At 40.9% G+C, this 15,441-nt stretch overlaps 1 protein-coding gene across 3 annotated transcripts in view; it reads right to left on the bottom strand.

Moving 5' to 3' along the window:
- Positions 1-15,441, bottom strand: part of PPARG (peroxisome proliferator activated receptor gamma) — a 175,747-nt gene that overhangs the window by 127,417 nt on the left and 32,889 nt on the right. Inside the window, exon 4 of one of the 3 annotated variants that reach the window (XM_067755500.1) lies at positions 1,769-2,030. The gene's annotated coding sequence lies outside the window, so the exon portion shown is untranslated. Of the gene's footprint in view, positions 1-511; positions 707-1,522; positions 1,642-1,768; positions 2,031-15,441 lie in introns of those variants that run through there. The other 2 variants (XM_067755501.1, XM_067755498.1) reach the window with 2 other exon arrangements.

Genomic DNA, 15,441 nt, shown 5'->3' with positions numbered 1-15,441 from the left:
TAGCTATGAACAAGAAGACTGCCACCGAATACCTGGGATCTGACAAGAACTGCCCAGGTCCTTCTAAAGGGTGTCAGTCATTGCTCTCTCAATAACTCCAGTTACAATTTGTTTCATGAATGATAAAAAGTTAACATGAAAATAGTGTACTTTAAAATCGAGTTTTTCATACAACTCAGTCATCTTGCCTGGTTTTGTTTTCAGATGATGATCTATACAAATTAATTTTACATTTTGACCGCAATTTTGAAAGGAAAAGAAGAAAACTTCAGCTTCTTCATGACAGACCGTTTTGTTTTTTTTTTACTTTATGCTTCTTAAAATAATTGACACTATTTTCCCAACCATTATTCTCAGACCCAAGTGAATTAAATTCTCGCGGTAAAACAAGAACACAACAAAATAGTAACGATATAATATCATCACCACGATCATCATGATCATCATCTTGCAAATTTGGGACGCATCACCAACACATTTCAACAAAGTGCAGTTACAGAAGCCGACTCACCTAAGCAATGGGAGTTAAGAATTTAGAAACGCAGCCTTCTGATCACCAGCAGAGGTAAAGGCCCCTTCTTTACCTAACAAGTGACCTTATATAAAACCAGCAGATAGGTTACTCCCAGTTTCTGCCTCCTTACCTCAGGCTCCTCCCCAAATACCGAGACAGAAAGTACCACAAATACACACCCACTTTCCAACCCTTACACGGAGGGACCAGAGACTTCGGTTAAGCTGCCCTACCTCCACCTACCCCAGTCAGGCTCCGAAGAGCAGGAGTCGAGCCTGGCACGTGGAGGAACCAAGGCGCCGGCAGGCCATCTTCCCGACCACTGCGGGGGTGGGAGGGGGCCGCGCTCTCCATCCCCTGCCCTCCGGCAAGCCAGCCCCCATCCCCGGCCCTTCCACTCGGCTCACCGCCAGCAAAGGGCTTAAGAGCACCTAGGCTGGGTGACCCCCAAGTGCGCCCCTAACTTAACTGTCACCACGACCCCGCAATGGTCACTGTCTGGGTGCTGGAGCCGGACTACGTCGCCGCGGGACGCACCCGCACGGGATCCCGTGCCCGGCCCCGAAGTACCCCGGGAGCAGCGCTCGGACCCTGCGCACTTTCGCCGGGGCTCGAAGACCCAGGTTCTCTCAGACCCCCGGTCAGGCGCGCGCCGAAGGGCCCGTCACGGCCGCGCGGAGCGCACGGGCTTGCGTTGCCGGCGCGGACCGCCGCTCTCCCCCGCGCGCCCCGCGCGCAGCCCGTGCCCTCCGCCGCCTGTGTATTAGCCCTGCGCCGGGACGTCTCCTCAGGGCGCGACCCTCGGCCGGGACCTGTCAGCCCCGGTGCCCTCGGACCACGACCCGTCCGCCCGGGGCCCCTCCGTCCGAGAGCCCGTCGGCCCCTGCCCCTCGGAGCGCGCCTCAGCGCGGGTCCCTCCGGGGCCCCGCGCCCCTCAGCGAACCCCTCCGTCCACGGGCCCTCGCCCGGCGCCGCTGCCCCGACCGCCCCTGGCAGCCCGACCCTGACCTGCGGCGGTAGCCTAGCGGTCCGCTCCGGTGTCCCGGTGGCCGACCCAGCGCCCTAGGCGGCGGCGGCTCCGGCTCGGGCTCCGAGTGCGGTCGGCCCCGCCTGCAGCCGCTGAGCCAGGCCGGGCCGGGGGCGGGCGGGGGCGGGGGCGCGGGGCGGGCGTGGGGGGGGGGCGTTCGAGGGGGAGGGGAGCGGCCGGGGCGCCGCCGCCCCGCGCACAGTAGGACTCCTGCTCGCCGCGCCCACCTTCCCTGGAGCCCCTACTTTGCGCCCGGCCTTGCTTGTTCCTCACAGCCGCCGCTGGGAGGCGACCCAGAAATGGTCCCATTTTCCCTGAGGAGGGACCGGCCGGAGCCCAGGAAGATGCCCACGGTCACGTCGGGGAGAGCCGAGGTGTGGAGTTCCGGAGCTGCCCTCCCTTTCCAGGCCCGCGGGTCTCGCCTTCGCAGTGGTCTGCGGGTGTTTTGTTTTGTTTTTTTCTTTTCCTCAAGTTCTTTTCGATGACATTCTTAAAAAAAAAAAAAAGAAAAGAAAAGAAAGAAGAGCATGTTTAGGAGCACCTGGTTTTTATCCCATACGCAATGGCGCTGCACACTCTGCTCCCCCCTCTTTCGCATTTGTACTTCCCACTGGTATTCATTATTCACTTAGAGCGACAAAGTTTTAATTGCAAAAATTTAAAGTATTCATTAACCTCTGACAGAATTTTTAAACTTCTTCAGCAGTGTTTTTTACGCTGAGGGACCCGGACACATGGTGCGGGGCTGGGGCGGGACGCGGGGCATGGGAATCTTAAGTTTGCAGTTTGAGGAGCAGTTTGGGGTCGAGCTTCCTCGTGCATGGACCAGGTGGACTCTGGGCAGCTTCGTTTCCTGCCGCTCCCTTTATCGTGACCCGTCCAAAGGGGGTTGATAGATGCCCAGCCAGAAAGCCCCCTAGTCTTCTGGACTTGAGGCCTGACTTTCCTTACCTTTTTCCAATCCCATTTACTGAACATCCTGTTCTGGGCCTGGCCGTCCTTGGGGAGCAAAGGTGCATAAAAACTGTGATTTTAAGAAGCTTATCAATTACTTGCCCAGGATTACTTGCTCCAGTCCTTTAGCGTCTTAATTGGTTGGGGATGGCTAGTTCTTTTTCCTCTAGGGCAGCTGGTCCTTGTTTGCAGTTTAAAGTAAAACATTATGAGGATGGTTATCACCTCGGAGAAGGTTCAGAGCTTAATTCAATAGATTCATGCCCTCCACCTGTCCCATAAAATAGGAAGTTAAGAGCCACAGCTGAATAGGGACTTCAAAGAGGACCACTTTATTTATCACTGAAAAACACCATTTCCTTGCCTGCCGTTTAGGTAGTCAGATTGACACGGCTCAGCATTCTACACTCCAGCATAGAAGTGCTGCATGCATCCCTTCTTTTTTTTAAAAAAATAAATTTATGTATTTATTTTTGGCCATGTTGGTTCTTCATTGCTGCGCGTGGGCTTTCTCTAGTTGCGGTGAGCAGGGGCCACTCTTCCTTGCAATGCGTGAGATTCTCATCGCGGTGGCTTCTCTTGTTGCGGAGCTCGCGCTCTAGGTGCGTGGGCTCAGTAGCTGTGGCTCACGGGCTCCAGAGTGCAGGCTCAGTAGTTGTGGCGCACGGCTTTAGCTGCTCCACGGCATGTGGTATTTTCCCAGACCAGGGCTCAAACCCATGTCCCCTGCATTGGCAGCCAGGGAAGTCCCTAAATACCGTACACTTTAAATGTACAATCCAATGATTTTTAGTTTGACAGAGTTTTCTCCCCCACTTTTATTGAGAAATAATTGACATATATCACTGTATAAGTTTAAAGTGTACAGCATGATGGTTTGATTTACATAAATTGTGAAATGATTACCACAATACGTTTAGTTAACATTCATCATCTCTTATAGATACAATAAAAAAAGAAAAAAATTTTTTCTCCTTGTGATGAGAACTCTTAGGCTTTAATCCTTAATGCCTTTCCTATATATCATACAGCAGTGTTAACCATAGTTATCATGTTGTTTATTACATCTCTAGTACTAAATTATTTTTCTTCCAGTTTTATTGAGATATAATTGACATACAGCACTGTATAACTTTTAGGTGTACCGTATAAATGATTTGACTTACATGCATCATGAAATGATTATCACAATAAGTTTAGTGAATATCTATCATCTCTAGTACTAAATTATTTTATAACTGGAAGTTTGTACCTTTTGACCACCCTCCTTTAATTCTCCCTCCTCCCACCTCTGGTGGCCACAAATTTATAGGTCTAGCTCTTACATTTAGGTCTATGATCTATTTTGAGTTAAATTTTGTGTATGGTGTGAGGTAGGGCCAATCTGTTTTTTGTGGAGAAATACTCATAATTCAACAATATTGACTAAGTGGAATCTCACCACAGTGAGCTTATAACTGGTACAACATTTTAGAGTTGATCTGAATAGTTTCTAAACTTTCTTCCAGATTAAAAAAAAAGCGATTTTCTACTATACATAAAATAGGTAAACAACAAGGACCTACTATATAGCACAGGGAACTCTACTCAGTATCTTGTAATAACCTATAATGGAAAAGAATCTGAAAAAGAACATATAAATGTATAACCGAGTCACTTTGCTATACACTTGAAACTAACACAACAGTGTAAACTAACTAACAATAAAAATTGTCATTTTAAAAAGTGATCTATAGTTAGTAAAGCCTAAAAATGTAAGAAGTTAAGCAATAGAAATAGAAATAGCATAAATCTATTTTTTAAACTACTGGTCTTGATTTATTAGTGGATTATGAAATCAGTTTACTGAGTCATAACCAATTTTTTTTATAAGTCAAATAATACAGAACACAAGAGAACAGAAACTATCAGAATTCTTCCCCTAAAGTGTTGCTTCATAACTTTTGTGTTATGTGTGTGCGTGTGTATGTATTTGTATGTACCAGGAGTTGATGTAAAATGTATTTCTTACTGTGGGGCCACATTTTCAAAAGCTGGAGAAACACTGTATAAACTATAATGCAGAATTCTTTCATTCCACAAACATTTACTGAGTGCTTATTTTGTGCCAGGCCCTCTGCTAAGTCCTGGGGACAATATGATAAATAGCACATGGTCTCCACCCTGCAACAGTGCACACATGCAGTTCCATCCACATTTAGCTTCTAGAGATGAAAGATTGTGCCTTGGTTCACTTTTTCCCAACCACAAGGGCTTCTTCCAAATATTGAGGTTTGGTCCTGAGGCACTTATTTTTCTGCAGTTAATGCTCAGTTGTTAATCTCATTTGAGATTTGCAGACATATTTGCTTTTCTTCCAACTAGGGGAACTTTGTTCCCAGGTTCATAATTGCATACTCTGTTTATTATACTGGGAAGGAAGTACAGGTCTAGTAGTGGGAGTTGGCCTTAACTGAATTGATTCCCAGTTTACTCCAACTATACTTAAACTACCCCTACTGACGGACCTCAGGTATTTTTAAACACTGGTATATTACTTTTAAAGGGAAACATTTTAAATCATGACAAAAATTTTATTTTCAAGGCATTCAGCAAAACAGCATTGGCATCAATAGTGAATGACATGTAACCATTTACCAGATTGAGTTTAGGAAAATTAATGTGCTGTATTTCCAGACATCCAGTGGGGGCTGGGGGAGGGTCACTTATTTACAGCAGCTGTGCGCAGTCATGGCTCTGACATTTGCTCCTCTAACTGAGATACCATTTCTCAGTCTCTAGACACCATAAATTCTCAGGAGATTTAGATGCTCTTAATTTAAAATTAAAAAAAAAATGATAGCCAGTGCAACATGTTGGACAGGTTAAGTGCGCACGCGCGTGCGCGCGCGCACACACACACACACACACACACACATCTACTTTGTGAATGACTCTGTTGTGTTCCCACATATGATTTCTAGTTATGAAATTTTACCTGCAATCTCCCAATTTTACTTTGAATTTTATTAAGGTCCTTTTCTCCTACTCTTGCTTTTCTGTCTTATCTTGCCCTTCACCAAATGACTTGCCCATTTTTATAAGGTCTTAAGTACCAAAGCCAGACTTGTAACCCATTTCTTCTGATTTCCAATTGCCTGATCCTTTCACTATACATCTCTGCTTAACTTACATTCTCTTTCTGTTTTGAGTGATTGCCTATAAAAAAAAAATTTTTGCTGGAATATTTTAATAAATACTTGATTATATACAAATCATTAGGTTATGATATGATACAGCTATGTATTGGTTCAAAATAAAAAACATGGAAGATATACGCCAATTCATATTTTATTTTCTCTTAATACCCCAATTTAGAGCTTTCTTTTAGATAATTTGAAAGAACTGAAAGAGACATAATTTTAAGGCCATTTCTTCAGTGATATGCTTTTCTTTAATATTGAATGAGATGACTCCTATTTTCAAAATATTTTATTTCTCATAATCTGTAAGCATCTATGAAATTAATAATAATATCTAATTCCAAGGAAATTCCATTTGGTAATTTCAATAGTTTTGAATTAGACTATTTAAATTTTAAAGTTTTAATGGTTTGAAAATATCTTTTAAAGGTTCAAAAATACTTTTGATATTCAGGAAATTTAAAAAAGAGGTTTTTGCCCTGCTTTATCAGTTTTTCTTCACTTTTTCCCTCAGAATTTGATGTATTTTGCATATCAGATTGGCTTCTAAGTATCAAGAGGTAGGAGGTAGCTATTAGGAAGAAGAGAATGCCTGCCAGAGTTTTCAGTTCAGGAAAATTGTCCTACCTTCTATCTGTCTTTTCTTTTCAAGAGTTTGGTTTTAATTAAGCACTGATAGAATGGAAAGAGCCCTGATTTTTATCTCTGCTTATTGTGACCTTGAGCAGGAGACTCACCCTCTCTTAGGCTTAGTTCTCTCATCTATAAAATGGAAATATATTCTCATAATCTCATCAGTGAGATAACATGAGAAAATGCCAAGTCAGGCTCCTAGTAGGAACTCAATAAATGCTGTTTATCAACTATGTGAAAGCAATGAGAATTTTTTTTTCTGAAAGTTACTCACTAATGTATTAAAACACAGTTTGGATGCTGAATTGAGGGGTTTTTTTCATATATGTGTCATATTTAGTCATCAATCTACATGGATATGCTACTCTCTTTCTTGTAAGTAAAAAGTCACCAGTCAAATAAGTAGATTTTGAAATAGCTATGAACCCCAGATATCTGTATGAGAATGGTTTTCTCATGGTATGCATGTGAACTTATGGGTCCTAGGCTTTGTCACATAAAACTAAAACAAAAACAAAAAACAAAACCTTTGTGTGATGAAAAACATTAGACAAATATAGAAGTAGAGAGAATAGTGTAATGAATACCCCCTGTACCCATAACCCGGTTTCAGCCTATGGCTTCAGTCTATGGCTAATACTGTTTCATCTATACCTTCACCTGCCTCCCTCTTCTGTATAATTCTCTAAATCCCCCAAATGAATTTCATCATAAAAAATTCAAACTGGTTTAAAATGTTGTCCTTAAGTCTTCTGTTTAAAAGTTGGTTCAAGCAATTTGCCCTAGATTTTGGATTTATCAGAAAAGTCTCTGCTGAAATTTTCTCAACTCTTAACGTCTATCGTGGGCGAGTTGTAAAACGCGTTCACTGCTCAGAGGACCACCGTCTGCACACTCCGGAGTTTAGCGACCTAAGGACATAAATGCCGTGTCCAGGCTGAGTAATGGGCAAGGAGCTTGGACCCGGGGAAAGGCAGTTATGGTACTTCAGTTGCTAACAGCAACAAAACCTCCAAAACAAAAAACAAAAAACCCCAATGCTTGTGTGCCCATGAAGTGTCTATCTTCCCTTACTAAGATGTAAGCACCTTGACAGCAGAAGCCATGGCTTATTGATCTTGTTACACCCACGACCTGTTGCCCTACAAGGCCTGAAACCAAATAAGTGGACAATCAATGTTTGTTTAATGATTGATTGCCAAGTGTTTAACTTGCAACCCAAGCCTACTATTAAGTAAATAATTCAAATGTCAGTTCATCAAGAGGTCCTCCATCACTATTGTTCTTTATTCTCTTAACAGTTTTATTTTTCTTCCTACCACTTATCACTACCTGAAATTATATTTTTAAACTTTTATTTATTTACTGTTTCTCTCCCCACACTAGAATGTGAACTCCATGAAGGCAGCATTTTTTTTTTAAAGTCTTTATAATTTTAGAACAGCCTTAGGTTCACAGCAAAATTAAGAGGAAGGTACAGAGATTTCCCATACGGCCCGTAAGGCAGAGATTTTTTTACTTGCTATTGTAGCCCTGGATGATGGTATGCCTAACATATGGCGTACATTTTTATTATTGAAAAAATAGTAATGCCATAAATTCAGTCACCTTTAGAGGTTGTATTTTCATCCTTCATGATGTCTACAAAGTTGACGAATATCGTTTATGTAAATTCTCAGGCTCAGCTACTGACCTGAACCTTACTTACATAGCCACAAGCCTTTCTGTTTTTATGAACATAATTTTATTTTGAATATTTGGACCCATGCGCCAACTTTGCTCTTGATACAAGGAACTGCTACTATTGATACACAATTTCTCTTTTGAGCAGACTGAGGACAGGGAAGTTTGAGCAGAAGGCTGAGGAACTGGGCTTTCTATTAGAGTGATGTCAGCTATTCTGTTTCCACGGTGATATTCCAGTAATATAATTTCCTTTATTCCTTTTTACAGAAGAGGTTTTCAGGAACGCAGGTGCCTACTTCTGAAATGCCTTAAGGTAGAAGGATGCGAACTAAGATAGCAACAGACTTCTTGCTGCCCTGGCCATCCCCACAGCTCTCTCGCCAGTCTCTAGCTGGCCAGCCCTGGCACTGACACCTAAAGGAGCATTTTTCATGCATCCAAGACAGGAAATTTGGAGCCAGTTTCTGGGGATGACACTTTGGCCTGGCGTAGACTTCTTCCTTCTGTTTTGCATTTTTACTGCGTTTTAAATAAGTAACGGGTAGGTTGATCATGAATTGTATTTATATGTTTAGAAACTTCTGTACACTAGTGGGAGGAGGTACAGAGAGAGTTGGGAGGTGTGTATGCTTTACCAAAGGGCTTTGCTTATTGACATTATGTCTGGCAGCCACTCTTCCTACCACTGTAACATGGATACATGGATATTTTTTCCTCCCCAAAGTATTTTTCTGATTTTGATCTCCTATAATTATCCATTTATTCTCACAGTAAAATTTCAGTAGATCAATTCTTTTAGGTCAATTTCTGCATACCTTCACCTCGGATGCAGAATTTTTTAAAAATTATTTTATTCCTGTGGTAGTAAGAAGTCGATTCTTCCATGTACAGGGCTTTAAAAAGATAAATTTAGTTGACGTCTTTAACTGTTTTCCTGCCAAATGGAATTGCAGTGACCTAGATGATTTGCATAATTTATTAATGACAGAAATCAAATTATTAGCATTTAGTTTAGTTTAGTCTGGTTCTACAGAACAAAAGTCTCACTATAATTTTTCAATTATTATATTTAATCCTAAAATATCACTAGACATTCCCCCACCCCCAATTTTTAAATCTATGTATCATGTAGCATGTTTAAAGAGGCAATGTTGTATAAAACAAATAAAACATTTACAAACCACAAAATTAATAACAATTGTAATATAGGGGCAACAAAAGTCAGTACAACCAAATAATGGAAGGATACTTAAATCTAAGAGGAAAAACAAAAACAAAATAGAAAATAAAAAGAAATCACAGGGACTTCCCTGGTGGCGCAGTGGTTGAGAGTCCGCCTGCTGATGCAGGGAACACGGGTTCGTGCCTCGGTCCGGGAAGATCCCACATGCCGCAGAGCGGCTGGTCCCGTGAGCCATGGCCACTGAGCCTGCGCGTCCGGAGCCTGTGGTCCGCAACACAGTGAGAGGCCCGCATACAGCAAAAAAAAAAAGAAATCACAGCCTTGGACTTTTATGTAAATTGTGACTTTTTTCTTTTTAATTATTTAAAAAGTTATGGAAGTGATATAAGCTTCTTGTAAAAAGTCAAGCCACTTGTATACCAATGTTCATAGTAGCCAAAAAGTGGAAACCATCCAAACGTCTATCCATTGATGAATGCATAAACAGAATGTGGTCTATCTATACAATGGAATATTATTAAGCCATTGAAAGGAATGATGTGCTGATAATACTACAACAAGTATAAGCCTCAAAAGCATTATGCTAAGTGAAAAGTCAGTCACAGAAGACCTCATATTGCATGATTCCATTTATATGAAACGTCCAGAATAGGCAAGTCCATAGTGACAGAAAGATGATTAGAAGTTGCCAGGGGATTGGGGTTGTGGGGAGAAAATCGGGAATGATTATTAATGAGTACAGTTTCTTTGGGGGGTGATGAAATGTTCCCGTTAGACAGTGCTGACAGTTGCACAACTTTGTTAAATATACTAAAACCTACTGAATTGTACATTTAAAAGGGTGAATTTTTACAGTATGTGGATTATATCTCAACTAAAAAAATGGAGGAAAAGATGATTATTTATATCCTTCCCTTACCAAATAACAACCAGCATGTTTTTTTCTTTTCTCCAGCCACCTACCTCATTTTGTCATTCTCTCATTCCAGGGCTGCAGCAGACTGCTGTGCAGGTTATAACTCTGCCCCAAAGGGCTAGCCAAGTGGACAGAGAGGGTCTGAAGTCCTAGCCATGCACTCATTCTACCTGAAAGAAGAGGTGTCTTTCTTCTAATTCACACAAAGGTGACTTATAGACTAACAGTGGCCTTAACCATTTGCCTGGGTTTTTGGAGTAGGGACAGTTGGTAAATATATGTGCTTAGTTTGCTATCTTGGATTAAAAGTCAAGCATTTCATAAGTCAGAAAAAGAAACACAAATACCATATGATATCACTTATATGTGGAATCTAAAATATGGCACAAATGAACCTATCTATGAAACAGAAACAGACTCTCAGACATAGAGAACAGACCTGTGGTTGCCAACGGGGAGAGGGTTGGGGGAGGGATGGAGTGGGAGGTTGGGATTAGCAGATGTAAGCTTTTATATATAAAATGGATAAACAACAATGTCCTACTGTATAGCACAGAAATCTATATTCAATATCCTATGATAAATCATAATGGAAAAGAGTATTTTTAAAAGAATGTATATATATGTGTGTAACCAAATCACTTTGCTGTACAGCAGAAATTAATACAACATTGTAAATCAACTATACTTCAATAAAAAAATTGATAAAATTAAAAAAAAAAGTCAAGCACTTCATTTTACTCTAATACTATAGTGGATTATTTTCCAGACGAGAACACTCTTTGGCCCTCTCTTTGCACATTGGGTTGAAACTTATCTGATTAAGCTTAAGAAGTACATTTCTAGTTTAAATGTTGTCATACAGTTCCTTTAAACTTGCCTTTTTTGTTTAAAAAGGAATTGGTGTATTGTTCAACTTTACATTATGGTCCTCCAATACAGTTTTTATGTTTGACACCACCACTACTAAGAGGATTTCCTGATACTTACTTGTTCTAACAATGCAACTTTTCTGACGGCATTCTTGTATAGATTTCAAAAGAGCTCAAATAATAGTATTTTCTACACTAAATTTAATCAGTGAGTCAACACACATTTATTGAATTATTATTATGTTCAAAATAACATTCTATTCCAAACAGGAAGAACCCCCAAATCCTGGTACTTTACATGCAAAGTACTTATGTGCTTGGCATATAGTAGGTACTCAATAAATATCAGTAAATGAATCAATGAATAAGAGCAATTTTGTTTATTTGTGATACCTAAAGATTAGACACTTTGACAAATAACCATAGAATTTAATAGGTCCTTAATTCTACCATTAGAGAAAGAAGAGAAGCTGATGTAAAAAATGTGATATAGTTAGTGACTACTTCTAAAATAAATCCCACAACTCTGGCAAACTAACAATTATTTTAGTGTTAAGTATTTGTAGCTGCTAATTTTTGTCAGCAATTTTTTGTCTACTTTGCCAGTTTGTTTGTTTATGAAAGAGTATTTACTGCTAACTTCCATGATTACTCAAAGTGTTTCCATATAGGAAATAGATAACCAGTGGTTCTCAAATCTGGCTGCACATCAAACACTTAATATTTCTGTTTTGTGTTTCTTTGTTTGTTTCCAATCCTAAAAAGGTGGAATCCAAGATTTCACCTGGTTGAGCTCGTGGATGATATTTTAAGTTTTATTTTTATCTCCACAAATTGTACGTGAACAAAATTCTCTTAAAAAAAGTGTAAAGATTTCAGGACTTGCCTGGTGGTGCAGTGGTTAAGAACCTGCCTGCCAATGCAGGGGACACGGGTTCAAGCCCTGGTCCGGGAAGATCCCCTATGCGGCGGAGCAACTAAGCCTGTGCACCACAACTACTGAGCCTGCGCTCTAGAGCCCGCGAGCCACAACTACTGAGCCCGCGTGCCACAACTACTGAAGCCCGCGCGCCCAGAACTCGTGCTCCGCAACAAGAGAAGCCACTGCAATAAGAAGCCTGCGCACTGCAACTAAGAGTAGCCCCTGCTCGCTGCAAGTGGAGAAAGCCCACAGGCAGCAATGAAGACCCAACGCAGCCAAAAATAAATTAATTAATTAATTTTTTTAAAAGTGGAAAGATTTCAAATAATGCCAAATTCTCATCATCATTCCCGGTCTTGGTTCTTTCTCTCCTTCCCTGACACAGGTGTACTTCTTATGCACATTAAAATTTGGGAACCATTGCTATAATGAACAGGTCAGTAGTAATAAACTGAAAATTGTGTTAGAACTCAAATATGAGGCCAGATTTTTAATGTTTTCTCTGTCGTGTGAATTACAGAGTCCAAGTCCCAATCAAGATAGAATTACCTCTTCAAGTATTTGAGGGCCATCATTTAAGATGATTTCTTACCGAAAGAATCTCTTCCGTCTTACGAAAATAAAAAAAAAAAATTTCAATTACCCTCAGTAAGAAATGTAAGCAATGGAAATAGTAAACATATTCAGTATATGGGGAAAACAGTTGGTATTCAGTAAACACCAAGTAATTTATTGACTTGGCAAGGCTCCCTTGAACTTTAGTATATAGTTAACTCTTACTTATCTAGGAACAGATTTACCAGTTTGTAAGCTGTAATGTCATCGAGCTTCTCCCCATCATTTTGCTAAATTCTAGGCTGTTTTACAGTGTGCCTGAGATAGCAGAAGAATTAACCAAGCTGAACGGAGCAGGGGGAGGGGAGGCTGGTGTAGGTTCACTGTCAAATACACTGTGTTAGCTGAAAGACAAAAATTCTGCTTTTAGGGAGCTCACTGTCCTGTAGAGGAGGCAGACAAGCTAAAGAAAATTAGAACACAATGGGTAAGTGCAATGAAAGAGGTGTTATATAGTGCTGGGGGGTACATAGAGAGGGGAGGAATCTAACTCAGGTTGGAGAGGGGAGTAGTAAATGGGAAGGCTCCCCATAGATGTAATACCTGACCTTAATCTTGAAGGATGAGTATGATGCAGCCGTACAAAAACATTTAGAAGGTAGAGTACAAGACATTTTAAAAAAAAGATTTGCTCCAACTTGAGCAATTGATGGGGTGCGTTTGGGACATGCTGAGTTTTCGGTGTTTGTTGGTGGGGGCAGGTATCCAAGTGAAGATGTCCATGGACGATAGGCTCCCTACTCCTGTAACTTTGGAAGGGAATCTCAAATGGAAATACAACGTGGAGTTGTCATCGTACACTAGCCAATGAAGCCTTTGATGTGAAAGGACTGCCAGGGAGAACAAGAAGAGGAGGCTAAGGAGAAAACTCTGAGAAATCTCTGCAGAACATGAGCTTGTAAGGGATAGAGGGAATCTGAGAAGGAGCAGCTGGAGAGGTGGAAAAAAGAAAACTGAGAACTGCCTGGTACAATGAAGGTCAAAGGAAGGAGCAGACAGTACTCAGAGGGCACAGAGATGTCAGTTAAGATGGGCCTGGTGACTTGGGTGAAAGAGGAGAGGGAGGTAGAAGCCCGTGTCGGTCAGGAACATTTACTGAGCAACTATTATGTGCCTGGCATTGTAAGGTATCGTGCTGTTTAACCTTCACCACAGCTCTCTGAGGTATTAATGCATCATCCTCATATTACAGATGAGTAAATGGAGGCACTGAAAGGCCTTGACCAGAGTCATACAACTAGCCTGCAACAGATGAAAGAAAACTCAGCTCTACCTAACTCCGGGGTCTAGCCTCTCAGCTACTGCTGGTCACCAGTGGTGGTGAAAAAGTGGAGATAATGAATGTAGACGGCTCTTTTGAGATGTTTGTGAAGGGAAGAGGGTTGATTTTACAAAGGAGAAGCTGAGTCTAAACAAGGAAGTTTTTATTTCTGTTTTTTAAGATGACAGAGGTTTGCACATGATGATAAGCTGAGGAGAAAGAGCCAGTGAAAAGAAAGACGCGGAAGTCTCCAGAATGAAGGGGTTGATGCATTTCTAGCCAGACTTCTATTTCTGTGGCTAGATCAGAACAGATCTGGGGAAAACAAACAAACAAACATATCTGGAAAGAGGCTCTCAGCTTGAATAACTGAAGCTATTTGGTACTATATCAGTATGTTTTACGAAAGAAATCACCTGCAATAAGTGTCCATCCAGATTTTTCTCACTTTGGAATCCATTAATATAATTAATATAATTCATGATGAAGTAGACTGAATTTCTTATTTCACTACAATTCGCAACTGTAGTCACTATATCAAACTCGGCCCTATCTATCTAGGTTTAAGATCAATACTAACAGTCAGGGATAGGCCCCATTTACACCTTCCTTCCTATGTTCACACTATAAAATCTAGCATCTTATTTCCTGCCATCAGCTGCTGTGCTCCTGTGGAATGCCCAGAGTTCTTTCTTTCGTAACAGAAAAATTGGTGCCCATTGTAGAGCTCCTAGGTGATCCTGCTGTGGTACTAGAATTCACTACTTTCATTTCTCCCAGATCTTATTTTCAAAAAAAATATGCCATGTGTGGTTAAACTTTATTTGAACTGAGCTTCTAGTAATTATACTAGAAAGGGCAATAAAATTCAATGTGTTCAGTTTACAAAGGACTTACAGTGAATTGCCTACCGAGACCCACCAGAGCTCTTGGTAGACTCCTCTCCAAAAGATCATAGTTTTGCTGCGCTGGTGGCTTCTAAATCTTAGAGAATGAACTTATGGTTACCAGGAGGGAATGGTGGTGGGGGAAGGATAGATTGGGAGTTTGCGATTTACATGTACACACTGCTGTATTTAAAATAGATAACCCACAAGGGCCTACTGCTTAGCACAGGGAACTCTGTTCAATACTCTGTAATCACCTAAATGGGAAAAGAATTTGAAAAAGAACAGATACATGTATATGTATAACTGAATCACTCTGCTGTACACCTGAAACTAACACAACATTGTTAATCAACTATACTCCAATATAAAATAAAAATTTTAAAAATCATAGTCTAGGTCATTATTTTATACATTCAAGACAGACACACTAGGACTTCCTGTGCCAGGCGCTAGTGCCAGGGCTGTGGGGAGAATGCAAAGTACCATGCATGTATGTCCTCTAGGAGCTTTCAACTTTCTTAGGAGAGATTAGCTGGTTACGGAAGTGACTAGAATTCAGAGCACTGAAGGGCCAGTATAAATGGTGAAAGGATGTTAGGTCACTCTAATTTCTTCCATTTAAAAATAATTACAGCAGTAATGCAGGATTTTTGTTGAAGGGAATACAGAAATATCTAGAATAAACTGTAAAAGTTCCCTCTTACTTCCTCCCCACTTCCACTTCCCTTCCCAGATTGGAGGCATTTTTTGCATTTTCATAAATATAGAAGTACATATGGACTTTAG

Source organism: Pseudorca crassidens, chromosome 10, assembly GCF_039906515.1.
Source record: "Pseudorca crassidens isolate mPseCra1 chromosome 10, mPseCra1.hap1, whole genome shotgun sequence".
Taxonomy (NCBI): Eukaryota; Metazoa; Chordata; class Mammalia; order Artiodactyla; family Delphinidae; genus Pseudorca; species Pseudorca crassidens.
Note: the sequence above shows the minus strand (reverse complement) of the source record. Positions and strands in the feature narration are given on the sequence as shown.